General features: G+C 45.3%; 1 long non-coding RNA gene across 2 annotated transcripts; it reads left to right on the top strand.

Annotated features, from left to right (window-relative positions):
• The first annotated feature begins 776 nt into the window (after positions 1-776).
• Positions 777-8,519, top strand: LOC102392607. 2 transcript variants are annotated; one of them, XR_327100.4, is made up of 4 exons: positions 777-974; positions 1,079-1,281; positions 5,503-5,587; positions 7,793-8,519. It is a non-coding gene; the product is annotated as an uncharacterized LOC102392607 (long non-coding RNA). The 2 variants fall into 2 exon arrangements; XR_006639854.1 differs by having other exon boundaries at positions 777-1,281.
• The last annotated feature ends 1,672 nt before the right edge of the window (positions 8,520-10,191 follow it).

The following is a 10,191-nucleotide window of genomic DNA, read 5'->3' on the forward strand; positions in this document are numbered from 1 at the left end:
CACCAAGCAGACACCTTACTCGTGACGATAGACGCTAAGAGTTAGGTGTGTCTAGCTGGAGAAAGATGCACACCCAGGTAGGAATGACAGACGGCAAAGTGGACGGTGACTCATAACAGCTGCTAAGGAGAGAAGAGGGATGAATGGGCCCACGTTTAAACTAGACGCTAAGTTAAAACACATGGAAAAAATGGTTTAAATATTCGCTTAAAGCGTGCAACAGTCTATACAAAGACTGGCGTCTCCCTCAGAGGGAGGCTACTGAGGATAGTTTAGACTGCCTCATGACTGCGTCTCAGGCTTGATTACAGGTCTACAGCTCGGCTGTCACATCTGCTTTCAGTACCACTGTGGGGGTGGGCAATTTGTCCGATGGATCCTTCATCAAAATCTGTCTGAGGCTTTTGCATACTTTTTTCCTGGCAGAGGTAGTTTTTCATGTTTATTTTGTCAAGAAGAGATTTATATATATATATACACACACACAAGCATATATGTATAGATAATTTTTTGCAGTAAACAGTTGAACAAGATGTACACAATGTTGTCCAAACTCCTTAAGTACTTTCAGATTTGGATATAGTGTTTATTTATGGAGCTTTCAGAAAGTCCGAATGGATCCGAAAGGTCAGAAGACACCTGAACTTTTGACTCTGCCCTTGAGCTCACACGCTGTTCTGTGCATTGTTTTGCCTTCAACCTGGGAAAACGAGGACCCATTCTTTGGCCGTATCTTGCTCTGACAGGGCCCTTCCCCTCCTGCAGACTGCGCAACCGCCAAACGCCCCGGGACACCATGCCGGCATTGTGAGCAGACTAATCGCCACATACCACTCGGTTTTCCTTCCTGGACTGCGTCACAGGCCCGGAGCCCTGCGGTTCCCACATTGTTTCTGTCATCATCCCAAGAAGCATAACTCTTGATGCCGCGTCTGAGCGGGACAGCCTGTCTCAGCACGAGCTCGGACTCTTATGTAAGTGGCTGTGGGGAGAACTGGCAGTAAACAAACATTTTTCCAGCCATTGTTTTCTTTGCCGTCTTGAAATTTTTTTTTTTTTTCCTCTGGGGCCACTGCAGCTCTTCTGCCCCCAGGATGGCAGATTCCCAGCTTAGAAATGTCTTGCGCGGCATTTCCAGATTCTAAAATCAGAACGGAGTGAACCACAGCGTGCAATGAAATGCCTGAGCATGGGAACATGTAGATGGCTTTGTCTGCAAGGGTATTTGAAGCAGCGTGTCAGCAAGCTTGTCCACTCAACTGTGCTGCTGATAGCTGTTTGGTAAGTTACATGGTCCTTCAGGACCTCAGATGGGGAAGCCAGAAGGTGACAGAACTCACCTGGGAATGGAGAAATGATTTTGTGGCTACTAAAGTCAGACTCTCTGCTTGAACAGATTTCAAACATATGAGAAAAATAGGACTATTTGCAGACACCATTTTTCCTTGGACCACTCTATCTGAGCAAATCAAAAGAAGGGCAGTTTCCAATACTGCCTTAAAACACCCTGCCTCTAACTCTGGCTACTGAATTTCATGGAAATCCCACCCAAGTGAGCAGTTTCTGGGGTACGGACACTCAGATTCCAGCTTCACCAGGGAGCAGCCCTGGGCTTCCTGTGATTGACAGGACGTCAACTGTGAGGCTACCTGGCTTCCACTGCTTGTCTGAAGTAGTCATTTCCTCCCCCTAATCCCTTCGTCCTCCCAACCCCCGCCTTAGTAGTCTCCACTGGGAGGCCCCAGCTAAAAGGAGTGAGCCCCCACTTTCCCAGCAGGGACCAGCTGCTCTCGGGGCCCTCCCTGTGCCGAAAGCCAGGCTGATTTCTCTGTCTTTCTGAGTAATGCAAATCATTGCACAATGAATTATCAAATGCATATGTTATTTATCAGCGGGGGGCAGGGGTGAATGACTTCCCAGGTGGCCCAGTGGTAAAGGATCTGTCTGCTAATGCAGGAGATGGAAGAGACACAGATTCGGTCCCTGCATCAGGAGGATTCCCTGGAGAAGGAAATGGCAATCCACTCCAGTATTCTTGCCTGGAAAATCCCAGGGCAGAGAAGCCTGGTGGGCTACAGTCCATGGGGTCGCAAAGAATCTGACATGGCTGAGCAACTAACACAGAGAGTGGGGGCAGCATGGATTGGAAGCACACCAGAGTCTCTTTGAGTTTTCCTTGAGGGTTCTGAGACCCCTGAGAGAGAAATTGCGTATACCCTGGACATATCACTGCACTCTTGAGAAGCCTCCACTCTGCTCATTGTCAAGGCTGGACCTGAGTCTGTATGCATCGTACCCTGCTCACCCTTTTCTCCACAACATCCACAGAACAAGGATAGGGTTACTTGGGATGGAAGAGGCTCATGCAAAGCCACTTGACTCATCCTTGGTCACATAGACATAAGATCAGCTATTTTGCAGGGCTCAGTGCAAATTAAAATGTAGAGTCCCATTTTAAAAAATTATTAAGAACTTCAAGATGGTAAGTCAAGTGTTAAGACCCACGCAGCTACACAAGTCACACACCCATGGAGCCTGATTTGAAATCTTTAGTTTTCTGAATGGAGTGGCTGAAAGAGGTAAGTCCTTGGAACCCGGTGTAAGGAAGTGTATGACAAAGAAGTGTCAGCTGGCTGCTTCTAGTAGGGTGCTCAGAGTGGGGAAGGCCTCCTGGGGGCACGGGGTGAATAGCAGGCACCATTCTCAGTACTTCCATATATGAAGTCATTTCATAGACATGCTGCTGCTGCTAAGTCACTTCAGTCGTGTCCGACTCTGTGGGACCCCATAGACGACAGCCCACGAGGCTCCCCCGTCCCTGGGATTCTCCAGGCAAGAACACTGGAGTGGGTTGCCATTGCCTTCTCCAATTCATAGACATACATACCTGTGATTTACGTCTATACATCATGAAGCCTCACAGCAGCCATACTGAGCAGGTACTGTTCTTGTCCTCTGCTTTACAGATGAGGAAACCGAGGTGCAACAGAATTTAAGAAAACATTGAGAGTTTACTTCTCAGCTTTCTAATACAGAACCTCTGTTTTTCTTTTTTCAGTAGATATTCATCTTTTATTTATTTAAAAAAATTTATTGGACTATAATAGCTTTACAATGTTGCGTTAGTTTCTGCTGTACAACAAAGTGGATCTGCTGTATGTATACATATATCCCCCTCCTCTTGAGCCTCCCTCCCACCCCAACCCCATCCCTCCCCTCTAGGTCACCACAGAGCACCAGCTGAGTTCCCTGTGCTACACAGCAGCCTCCCACTAGCTATCCATTTTACATAAGATAGGGTATATATGTCAATGCAACTCGACCTCTGTTTTCCAAGTCTACCTGGACCTTAGCAGACACAGAAGGACTGAATCATGCTGAACTCATGGGTAATTGATTTCTATGCTGAAAAGCACATTTATTCCTCCATGATGACAGACACTATCACTCCAGTAATTGAAATATTCAGTCCCATAATTCAGGGCACCCCTTTGGGTATTGAGGTTCCTGGGGTGACTGAAGTCAGAAGGCTTCTCAGTGAGCACAGAGTCAAAACAAAGCTAATGGCAAAATCTCAGGGGAGATGTTGACCAGACTCACGTAAAATCCGGGAAACCATCCTCCTTGTGCTTAACTCACTTCTTCCTGGTGGGTAGAGTGCCCTCATCTGCTGGCACAGAACCTCTGTCCCAGCACGCCTGGTGTCACCTCCACCACCTCATGCCAGCTGAGGTGGGTTTTCCCCTTCTTTGTTGCTTTCGGGTCTGGGATTTGACCCCAAACATCACGATCCGAGAAGTAGGCCATTTACAGACCAGTTCTGAGGATGCTCAATCCACAGAAGTCCTGTTTATTTCTACCAGCTTCCATTTCCAAGGACAAACTGAATTTGGCCATCTATATGCTGCCTAAACTTTGCATTTAAGGAGCTCCGAAGAGAAGCAGAATATTAACGTTAAAATGAGATTGTATCGGTTGCATCATGAATGTAGGATAAAGATGCCAGGCTGGCTCCCTGGAGGTAAATCAACCCCCTAAAAGCTGCTACCTGAGTGGCACTGAGTAATTAAACCGCAAACTGCACTGAAACAGGTTTCAAGTGGGACTGAGGAAGTAGTTGTAAACTAAATGACTTCTGCATCACCAGGAGATTAGTTTTTGTTTTGTTTTGCTTTGTTTTGTTTGTAAACCTCCACTTGAAAGCTGTCTTCTCTCTGCCAAAAGTTAGGGTGGTTCAGAGAACTCATCTCCTGATGTACAGAGAAACTGCCGGAGTCGATTCTGAAGGGCATCTTCTGGGAGCCAGTTTCAAAGAGCATGATTGGATTATAAAGATGATGATAGCTAACATTAAAAATATTCTTACTATATACGTGCAAGAACTGTGCTAACTGAATAAAAGTAACTATTTTCTAACAACCTTATGAGAGTATTCTCTTTTTACTGAGAAAAAATTAATTTTGGATCAGCAACTGTAAAAGAGAGAAAGGTGATGATTCTTAAACTCTGAACGAAAAGCATCAAGAACTGGCTAGTGAGAACCTACTGTATACCACAGGGATACAGTGGAGGGAACTCAACTCGATGCTCTGTGGTGATCTAGATAGGGAAGGAAACCCACAAAAGAAGGAATATGTGTATATGGATAGCCGATTCACTTTGCTGTACAGCAGAAACGAACACGACATTGTAGAGCAACTCTAATATATATATGCATATATATATATATGTATAATTTTGAAAAAGAAAACAAGAATTAGCTGCAATTGGAAACTTGTCTGAGGTGGAAGGATGGTTCCAGGCAGATCAGTGTGGGCTGGATATTGGTGAAGTACATGGGAAAGGATCAGAGACCAAAATAATGAAGTGATGAAGATGAGAGAGGGTCCTGAAAGGATTAGGACAGAAAAAGGATCAGAGCAGGTATGTCTTTGGGTTAGGTCCACCTGGAAAAAAATTTCCTGAGATGCCTTACTGTGTGTGTGTGTGTGTGCGTGTGTGTGTGTGTGTATGTGCGCGCTTAGTTACTCAGATGTGTCTGACTCTTTGCCACCCCATGGACTGTAGCTCCCCAGGCTCCTCTGTCCATGGGATTCTCCAGGCAAGAATACTGGAGTGGGTTGCCATTTCCTTCTTCAGGGGATCTTCCTGACCCAGGAATGGAACAGGGTCTCCTGTATTAAAGGCATATCCTTTACCATCTGAGCCACCAGGGAGGCCCCAAGATACCTTACTGAGAAGCATTCAGAAAGACCAGCAGAACTACCTGCTCTCTAGTTAGGTATGAATATTAATTGTAACCAATTATATATATGTTCATTTACACTCAAATCAACTGAGTATAGATCGGTAGGATATCATTCCGTACTGGGGATTTTGCCTTTTTTCCCCTAGTCTCTTTTGCCCCATGAGAAACTTCAGCTAACAGAACATTTCCAATATGGTAAGAAGCAGGAGCCAGTTGACCAATACACAGTCACTTAGGCTTCTCTTTCTCCCCAGGAGGTGGTATAATCATATCCATTTGTAACAGAGAAAATGGTGGCTTGGAGGTACCCTGTAATTTTCACAGCAAGGGAGTTCACAGGTGAGTGGTTCAGATACGGGTATCTGATATCTCTGGCTCTTTCACCTCCAGTGGAGAATCAGGCAAACAGCAGTCCTTAGATAGGAGCAATCAACCAGGCTTATTCCTGTCTCCAGCATGCCTCCTGCCATCCTGTCTGCATTTGCTCACCCCCCCGTCACCCCCCTACTCCTCCGCCCAGGAGAGAGGGTTTAACCTCAGGTACCTGGTTTCTTTTAGCTCATTGCTTTACCTACTCAGATGTGGTGCCTGAGAAAAGCAAGAACATGACTGTGATTTTTCTTAGCTATTTTTTAATGTTCAAATCAGCTGTTTAAAAACCAAGTCAAGATATAATAATAGGGGCTTCCCCGGTGGTTCAATGGTTAAGTACCTCCTTTGCAATGCAGGCTTGATCCCTGGTCTGGGAACTAAGATCCCACATGTTGTGGAGCAACTAAATCCATGCTCTGCAACTAGGGTCCGACAGCCAAGTAAATAAATACTAGTGTACTATAAGTATTAATATATTTAATATATTAAAATAATTATTATTTATAGTTAAAGTAAGGAATCAAACAGCACTTCTATAACATCTATTTTGCTTTTTTGGTTCAGTCACTAGATTGTGTCTGACTCTTTGCGACCCTATGAGCTGTAGCACGTCAGGCTTCCCTGTCCTTCACTGTCTCCCCGAGTTTTCTCAAACTCACGTCCCTTGAGTCAGTGATAGCATCTACTATGTGGCAGGTATTATTGGTGTGTTCCATGATATTTTGCCTGTGTATTCATAAAGCAGTTTGTGTGTGTGGGTGTGTGTGTGTATCTGTGTATGTGGCAAAGAATGCTAGAATTTCAGTTTTCTCCTGCTCCTGTCTTTGAACTTCTCAGAATTAATTTTAGCAGGGCTGGACCTAAGCAGAATCTAATTCTTACTTGTGGCACCCAAAATGGGCCCGCTCTCAAGGCTATCTGCTTGGCAAAGGGAGGGGCTCGACAAGACACGAGGGTTGGAGGCCCACCCTGGAGTTCCCCAGATCTGACCTCTCTGCGGGTGTTTATCAGAATCTGTGGTTCCTTCTCTGCTTCCTCTTATTTGGCTTCCTCCTCTGATGCCAAAAAGTCTTTATTTTCCTGGTGAAGAGCCACATCTTAATTACCTTGTGTGCCAACGCCCTCACCCTGCTCTGGCTCCCAGGGCCGAGGCCCTGGTCTTTTGAGACTCCTGCACCCCAAGAGGCTGGAGACGGCTCCACCTCCCGCACACACAGCCAGGAGGGACACACGTGTTCAGTCAGGGGGAGAATTTGGCTCCCAGGATCCAAAGACTCTTAAAACCAAGCTCTGTGCCGTAATTCCCCTCATAAATCTTGGCTTAAACTACAAATTATCTAGACTCTCCAATTTCACTTCCTTCTCCCCTCCTGTCAGATTCAAAGGATTTTAGACTTAAGAGAAACATTGGGTCTGAATTAAGCCAAGTCATTAACTCGATCATCATGAAGTCTCTTGTTTCACAGGGGAAGCCTGGGAATCAGGAGGTGTGGGGATGGGGGGGGGGTCCCCAAAGCAGGGGTTCAGAAGATAGCTACATGTAATAAGGCTTTTGCAAAGGCAAACTTGCTGTGGGCTGAATAATATTGAAGATGGTATAGCCCAGATGAAACACAAAATGTAAGGCTGGCCCACCTTGCTGTGACATTATTGCCCATAATAGTTGTCCTGGGTGGTATACCTCCAGAAATTTTGAAACAGGAAATCAACAAGATTTCAGGGGCTCCAGCAAGACCATAATGGCAGCTTTGGGGAGCACTGCGGCCGCTTGCAGTTATTAGACTTCTGCCCCTACCCTGGGGTCCAGAGTGCTAGTTGATCTCTACAGCCTTCCTTCCATCCAGTTTGCGTGCAGCTTGCAGGCCTCCCTGGCCCGGCACACAAATGACGTGACAAAGGCAAACACTGGCAGTGGGTTCTAAGGCAGGCCTGAGGCAGGGATTTCCCAGGATTTGTTGTCAGAGGCACCCTGCTCCAGGGGTCAGGGAGCCAGGTGGAACAGCCGTGAGTAAGGCCGAGAGAATTTCAACACCCACTCTGCAAGAGGCTGTTTAATTATATCTGTTACCTTCAACAAAAAGGTCACCCAATCTGTAGTAAATGATTAATTGCTGATTGCTGTGCATACTGTTCCCATCCTAATTCCTTTACATTTTTGGTTAATTTTTGTAGGAAAACCAGACTGTGCTTCGTTTTGCTCTGTTAGTTGCTCAGTCGTGTCCAACTCTTTGTGACCCCATGGACTGTAACCTATGGGATGGTAAGTGCAGTCGATGTGCAGCTGGGGAGCTGGTTCCCTTTCATGGATCCTTTGCAAACAGCTCTGGGTAGTATGGAAGGCTGAGGGTGGGCGGCATGGTACTCCACTTGAAGTTCAAATTCTGGTATAAGTTGTCCCACCCAAGTCAAAGAATGGTTGGCAACCAGTTGAGTAACTGTGGCCAGAGCAAGGTAGGAAGGAAGGATGTGGGTTTCTAGAGAGCACATTCCATTTACACCACACCAGGACTGCACTTGGGGTCCTCCAGCCCCCAACCCGTGTCCTCGGCCTTTGGAGCTATGGACCCTGGAAGACCAGGGTCCCCTCTCAGGACCTGTCAGCATTTTTCCTGAGAAGAAGCCATGGTCAGAGTCTCCTTGAGCATCGGTCATGCTTTTGTTGTTACAGCAACGGCAAAGGGGCAGGAGGACGCCTCTGGGACTTGATCTATAACTGGTCATGACAACCCAGCCCCTTCATTTCCCTCAAAAGCATAATTGTCAAGAGTCTGAATTGTTGGAGATTATTTTTAGGAGAGATGATGGGAGTCAGGGATTGATAGATGGGGATAGTGTCAGACACACTCTGATCATTTCTTCACCTCTTTTCCTACTTTTTTTCTACATGTGTGTGTGTATCAGTCTCTCAGTCAGGTCCAACTCTGTGATCCTGTGGGCTGTAGCCCATCGGGCTCCTCTGTCCATGGGGTTCTCCAGGCATGAATACTGGAGGGGGTTGCCACTTCCTTCTCCAGGGGATCTTCCTGACCCAGGGATCAAACTTATGTCTCCTGCATTGACAGGCAGATTCTTTACCACTGAACCACCTGGGAAGCCCCTTTTCTACATGATATTCATTTAGTGTTTGTCATAAGCTCCAGAATAAACAGAAACACATTGTCTGAAACCATACCTAGGAACCAGCCCGGTTTCCCAGGGCTTGAAACTTAGCAACTATGGGGACCTCATTTAAGAAATTTGAATGTTTATTCAAAATTAGGATAGAAATAAAAATAAATTCAAATTTCAAAATAATGACAAATACCACAAACCTTGACAAAAATCCAGAAAAATCCCATACTGTTTTTATTAACTAACTGCCTTGTGAAGTGAAGTGAAAGTCACTTAGTCATGTCCAGATCTTTGTGACTCCTTGGACTATACAGTCCATGGAATTTTCCAGGCCAGAATACTGGAGTGGGTTCTCTTCTCCAGGGGATCTCCCCAACCCAGGGATTGAACCCAGGTCTCCCGAATTGCAGGCGGGTTCTTTACCAGCTGAGCCACAAGGGAAGCCCTGTGATACATATATAATCCTGTTTTCCCCACAAAATCCTGTTTTTTATTTTTTTGGCCTACATACTCTTAGATCATCTTTTCACATGACAATAATTTTATAGAAAAACAATAAAAGGATAATTTGGTCTTCCCTCTAACATGGTTGATCAAAACAGTTTTTCAATTTTAAATTAAATAATTGGAATGTATAAACAACGTATCAACTCACAGGAACACACTTGCTATTTATAGTACTACTAGACCTTTGTGCCCTACACACACAATGAGAACTTCCTTTTTGACAAGGCATCCATGAGAATTAAAGTCTCTGCTTACTATATTACATGTTTAATAGTTGGAGGAATTCCCACAGACCGGCTTCGGCTCATAATCTCAAACCTCTGTGATCCTCTGTTTTGCATAGATTCACAGGAGAGACTACACAGCGTGTTTATATCGTGATATGACACCTTGCTGTGTGCCTTCATGTCACAGTGAGGGATGAGTTGGCTCAATAGGTTCTAGGAGAATTTCTAGAAGAAATTCCAACACTGCAAAAATTTAACCATTATGTATGCGTGCTAAGTTGTTTTAGTTGTGTCTGACTCTTTGCGACGCTATAGACTATGGCCTGCTGGTCTTCTTTGTATTTCCCAGGCAAGAATACTGGAGTGGTACATTTTCTTCTCCAGGGGATCTTCCTGACCCAGGGATTGAACCCAGGTCTCCTGCACTGCAGGCAGATTCTTTACCATTGAGCAACTGGAGAAGCCCTGTAACCATTATACACAGAGGCAACTGTGAACCACATAAATATATCCCATTAAACCCAAACCAAACGTATCTTCAACTCAACTTTGCCTCAGCAAAGTCTCGAAGGCTGTAGCCACTTTAAGCCATCCTGTGCAAGAGTGAGTGTGATGACAGGGATGTGAGAACAGAAGAGGTAGTCTAAACTGATTTAAGTTAAAATATTTCACTTTTGCAAATTTTGCAAAACTCTTGTGACCGTGGGCCCTGTAGCTTCATTAGCA

This window comes from Bubalus bubalis, chromosome 13 (assembly GCF_019923935.1).
Source record: "Bubalus bubalis isolate 160015118507 breed Murrah chromosome 13, NDDB_SH_1, whole genome shotgun sequence".
Taxonomy (NCBI): domain Eukaryota; kingdom Metazoa; phylum Chordata; class Mammalia; order Artiodactyla; family Bovidae; genus Bubalus; species Bubalus bubalis.